Source organism: Centruroides sculpturatus, unplaced genomic scaffold (assembly GCF_000671375.1).
Source record: "Centruroides sculpturatus isolate CEXI.00-Female unplaced genomic scaffold, Cexi_2.0 scaffold2335, whole genome shotgun sequence".
NCBI classification, from domain to species: Eukaryota; Metazoa; Arthropoda; class Arachnida; order Scorpiones; family Buthidae; genus Centruroides; species Centruroides sculpturatus.
In genome coordinates, this window is record NW_019386486.1 from 1 (window position 1) to 6,145 (window position 6,145).

The following is a 6,145-nucleotide window of genomic DNA, read 5'->3' on the forward strand; positions in this document are numbered from 1 at the left end:
GCACCACCCGTATTGGACGACCATCCGTCTAAAAGACCACTTTTTGAAGGAACCGTGGGTGGTCGCCATAGACAGGTTTTACTGTATTTGAAATAATTTACGAGAAAGATAAAGCGCCTACGAACAGTGGCGAACGTAAGAAGCGGGCGCTGTATAGGAGTCTTACGTCGGGGTTTACCCGAAAAGTTTTTTCTGTACAGTATCTATTCGCTGTTTTGCTAAGTTATTCCTCTTTATCCATCGATTTCGTTTTCGTTAAAATTTTATTTTGATAGCCATCGGAAGGGGAAGCCGACGTTCACCCGAGGTCGAGAATCACACAGAAGACAATTTTTATTCGCAGATATTTTATTTATATGCCTTTCGGATCGGAGCTTTCGCCCACCTCGGTCTACAAATAATAGAAGTACTTTGTAATTTACGTAGTCAAACCTCAGTTTACCAACAACTCACAATTCGGTTCACGAACAGAATTTCGAATTCTTAATTGCAGAATTCGAAATTCTTAATAGAATTTGTAATAACGTCATACGTAAGAATAAAAGCACAATGTTAGACGATTGTTGCCGATTGAAGTATCGAGGGGAAACAGAAAAACACTAAACTCCGTCGCGATTATACCTTTGTAAGTTATTTGTTTTAATTTGTACATTTTTTAAAATCGAGTAATTGTAAATTACAAAATGCTTTTATTTGTAGATTGAACTCCGATCCGAAAGGCGTATAAATAAAAGATGTACGTATTAATTAAAATTGTCTTCTGGGCGACTTGATTTCGGGTGTCGAACGTGGGATTTGAAGGACGCAACATATTTGTTTTATTCGTCCAAAAACCCCTTTTCGGGGTTATCAAAATAAGTGTTTATATATCGGGCAAATATCGCTACACTTTTAGCTTCGTATTTTAAAACTTTTCGATTTCTAGGACGTTGGTACGACGACCGATTTAAACAAATGGCATTAGTAGTTCCCGTTACGCCCGCCTTTAATACGCGATAGTGTATTTTGGTAAACAATACGTAAGGCCTTTAAACCGCAGAAAAAACTTGACCGTACCCACGCTGGCTCGGTTGACATTTAAGTAGTAATCCAGAGTAACAAAGTACGTACGGTACTTTGTTACGTACAGCAACTCTAGATAGGCACGCGTACGCGTAATAAATAAGCACGATTCGTGGTGGCGTAAAATTATCCATACTTTTCCACGAGAAACACTGCTTTAAACCATTTGTATTTTGAGATGCTCTAGACTTTTAGTATTCTTACAGCTTTTTTTAATCTGTAAGAATAAGGGAGAAGGTGGTATTATGGAACACTGCAAGTATTATAGTACCCATCCATTTCGAACCGATATTAAAGGCGAACTGTAGCGGATTGTGGCCGAATCGCACTAGGCAGACATCCATATCGAGGGAAAAACCCGTTTCGCTTCAGTTAAACGGTTGTCCGTAGTGCATTAGGCCATTAGCATATTTGTGTTTTTCGGAATTCGAAAGTTTTGAATGCTAAGTGAATTTAATTATTTCTAAAATATAAACCGTGTAGTTGAAGGTTCGCCGGTGCACGTATTCCGTTCCAGAGACTAATTCTGTGCGATGTTCACATTTTTTAAAATTTGGTCTGGACAGACGTAAGTTAATTCGAGATGGCGATGCGTGAAATACTGACCCCATTGGTGCTTTTAATAAGGAACCCGTCTAACTTTTGTAGAAGTATGCGGTAGATGAAGGAAAAAAGTAAAAATAAATACCTAACACTATAGGAGCATTATATTTGTGATTTTCGTAAATGATTAACTTCTTCTTTGTACATTTCTTTATTATTATTATTAAATCATTTTTGCGATAAAATACATTGGAATAAATAATTTTGTAATTATTTAACATTCTTCGTACTTTCCTATTTGTTTTTGGCTACATTAAAGCATTTTTTGAAAACATACAGTAAGGTTCCGTATTACAAGTCGGTTTTCCCTAAGCCTACTTTTTGACTTTTTGTACAGAAGCCTTCAAAAACCATACTTATAGTTACACTAGCGAAAAATCCAATTAGGAACATTTAGTTTAATTGTTACCAATACTTTTCGCACAAAAAACGTAGGTGTAGTTACGATACCTTGTTTATAATTCAGTATAATGTAATTGGGGTTCCATAATACCACCTTTTCCTCTACTAATAGTTTATTTTTTTACTGGACCGTAATTTACGCCTTAAATGTCTTTTCTCCCGCCGTACTCGACGGAATCTTAAATACAGTAGAGCATCGATTATCCGACTCAATTGGGGACTGGGGTTGGTCGGATAACCGAAAAATATGAAAAAAATACATTATTAGTATAGTATATTAGTATATCTCGTGTAATTAGTATATTAGTGTATCGCTATTAACCTACTTGCGTTGAATTTTCATCGATGTTAAGCCTAACAAAACTTTTTTTTTAAATAATAATCGTCGCTATTGTATCGTTAAAAATTAGAGAATTAAGCCTCGTTTAAATACTGGCTCCCTTTCATGGTCGAGCCAGTGTTGCCAGCTAAAACACGTAAAAATACTATTAAAGTCGCCAAGACATAGCCAAATATTGTAGCGCCGCATCACTAGCGGACATTTGAATTTGCGGACTAGAACGGTCGGTTAACCGATGTGACGTTTAATCGGGGTTCGGATAATCGATGCTCTACTGTACCTCCATAATCTAGTCTATAAATAAGAAATACATTTATAATTTGAATTTAATAGTAATTTACCGTTCGTTTTCTAATTTCTTTATCAATATCTAATAAAAATATTTATTGGACAGTTGAATTTATTGTTTTTGGAATTATTTCCAATTCTTCACTTAATATTTAAAACGACCGGAGCAAAATTTCTACATAAACGAGCAGACATAAGTACGAATCTATTATTAATTTAGAAAACGTCCAGATTAATCGGGATTTATTCTCTATATATTAGTCCAACTAACAATAAAGTCGCTCTTTTCTTTACTAACGCTACATTTAACTACGTGACGAAAATAGATCGGTCCATATTTGTAGGAAGATCGTCGTCACGTCTACTCTGGCCGGTTCGTTGGCTAGCATTTACTTTTCGAACGGTTGCTATATATCGATTGTATTTTATAATCCAGAGAAAACAAACCATTTTGAGTTTTTCTACTTTGGCTCGTTTATACTCTCGAGATGAAACCGAAAAGAATTTCCCCAATTTTTGCAAATTCGCTTCATTTTCACGATTTCTTGTTTAAATCTAGTTAATTAGCGCTTAATCATCCCGAGAATCGTAAAATAACGCGACCGGGGATATACGGTCTCGTAAACTAATTAATTTACTCCTTAAGCCCCAATCCCGAGATATATCGAGCAAGTTACATAGCGTTACATAAAACTCGGGCGTTTGGTCCCCGTAAAAAAATTTTGTTTTTTTTTTTAATTTTTAGAATGTTTTTTAAGTCTCCAAATTTTTTCAAAATAATTTTCCCGCGCGAAAAATTTTTATCGCGATTTTAATTTACCTTTAATGACGCACGATTCACGCTTTATTGCTTTTTAATGTTTTTTAATGGGAGTTTGATATCAAATTTCATCCATCGTTCTAAAGTTCTAGTGCACGGATTTTACTTCGGTAAAGTTATTTAAAGCTAGTTTCTGATGTCAAAAACGACCTCCGATAGTTTTTTTAATTTTTTCAATTAATCAATTTTTACACATTCTCCAATTCTCACATCTGCATCTATTCTTCCAGATAATGGGGCTCCTTTATTGATTTTTCTATCCAACACTGCATATATTCGTGCTTTGTTTATCAACATGCATATCTGTTCTGCACAAGGTGCAAAAATGCTCATCTGTAAACGAGTTCGCATGCGCATTTTGGCCCCACAGTGCGAACATTTGTCCCGCACCATCGTTTCTTTTCAAAAACAGATACTGCATCTACACCGACAACATTTCTAAATGTTTAGTCTACCATAATGCACACGAGAAATGAGTTTATCAAAATATCTAAGGAATGATTTTCTTAAGTTTATACATAGAGGAGAAGGTGGTATTATGGAACCCCAATTACATTTTAGTGAATTGTAAACAAGGTATCATAACTACACCCACATTTTTTGTGCGAAAAGTACTGATAACTAGTAAACTAAATGTTCCTAATTGGATTTTTCACTAGTGTAATTATAAGTATGGTTTTTGAAGGCTTTTGTACAAANTCTGGAGGCTCCGTGGTGAATGCCTCAATCACTGGCTTCAAATCGCGCATTTAATAAAATATCCATCGGGACAAAAAGAGGACGTTCTAAGGGGGGAAGAGAGCGCGTGATAATTTTCTTTTCCTACACGCATTCTATTTATTTTTCTCTAAGAGTCTTCCTCGTACTATCCATTCTTCAATTTTTCAGTCGATTTCTATTTACGTTGTAATGTAATCGTATTTCTGCGTGTTCTACGCATTTCGTTCTCAGAGTTTGATTAATCCAAACTCGGTTCCAAACGAAGCGAATTTTAGAGTAAAAATTCGTTATTTTCCGAACAAGTTTTTTTTCTTTTTCAAATTACGGAGACGCAGTACGTGGCCATCGCGCGTAACACCGCACGAAAACAATACTTGGTTTACTTACGATACCGGAATGAATAGATTCAATTCATTACTACGGAAAGAATCAAAACTCGTCCCGATTGCTTACCGAACTGTTGTTAATTACCATTAATCCTAAATAAATTAGTGACAGAAATCTTAGAAATTAATTATATTTTCGTTTGTGCGTAACGGAGACACTTTTTTAAAACTTGTAATAAAATTTGAAGTTAATTCCTATACTTAATTAATTAAATTCGAAATTGTTATTTAAAAATCTTGCCTTTTTTAATTTCTAGGTATTAACGTCGACCACATTTAAAAAAAAATATTTTAATCAATTTATTTTCGTGTATAATAATTTTTCATTAAAGTTTAATCGCGTTTTTTAATTCTCTGCCAATAAAATTATATAATTGATAAAAGATGCGACTTTCTGAAACTTTTCACTAATCTCTGGCAACTGTAAATAATTTTTCTATTATATTTACTAGTAAAACGCGTTAGCGATCCAAATATTTTTTTTTCCATCTGTATTTTTAAAATCCTATATTCCGCATATAAATTTTATATCCATATTTATTTTTAATAATTATAGTTCTTTGGGAATTTTTATTTTTCTACATCTTTCTTGCTAGAACAAAAAAATTCCACAAGTAATAAGTAACTTTAATCGTAGTGGTCATTTCATATTGCCGACCGGAGGAGATTGGACGGCGCGTTATCCTCGGGGCTCCTAATTCAAATTCGCCTGCACCCCACCGAGCTTTAAGGTTCGAACTCGAATGATTATTCGGTAGAGGTAACGGATCGCGTTCGCATCTTCTAACCGGATTCTGGCTGGTAAAAATTAGCGATTTCGGTTCCGATTCGCATTGTTTAATGGGCATTAAGGATGGGGGGAGTCGCGTTTAACTGTCTCCACTCGACCGAACTTCGTAACGGGCGCCACCACCAAAATATCCAGTTTTCGGTTTATTCTTATTTTATACGCATTACGATTTTAAACCTTTAGTAACTCGAACGATGGCTTCGTATCGTACGCAAATTATCATCGACACTAGTAAATTGATAAATTCGCGCCCATTAAACATTTCTAATTAGCTAAACGCCGAGTTGCGTGAAACGGTCCTCGTTATCGTCTGCCGAGGAGATAACGAACACTATTTTACCTAAAGCCGCGATTACGTTACTCGAGTTTTGCTCGCACGTCCTCGTCCTCGTGGAGCTGTTTACACTATGCGAGCGAAACTTGCGTAACGTAATCGCCAGTCTACACCAGACCTAGTGCATTCGCTGATGTATCGTCGTTTCGAGGTACCTACACTCGTGTATCTAAAATAGGGGCCAATCGCCAGCTTTAGTTAAGACTGGAGAAAAAACCCGAAAAACTCCACGCGCCAGTCGATTAGTCGGCCCCAACTTACCAGTGTTCGGGTTTTTATTTATTCGACACCGGTGGGTCTCGGATTGATCATTTCATAAATATATAATATATACGTAATACGTATATGTTATATATCATACATTTAATAATATATAATAAATAATATATACGTATTACGC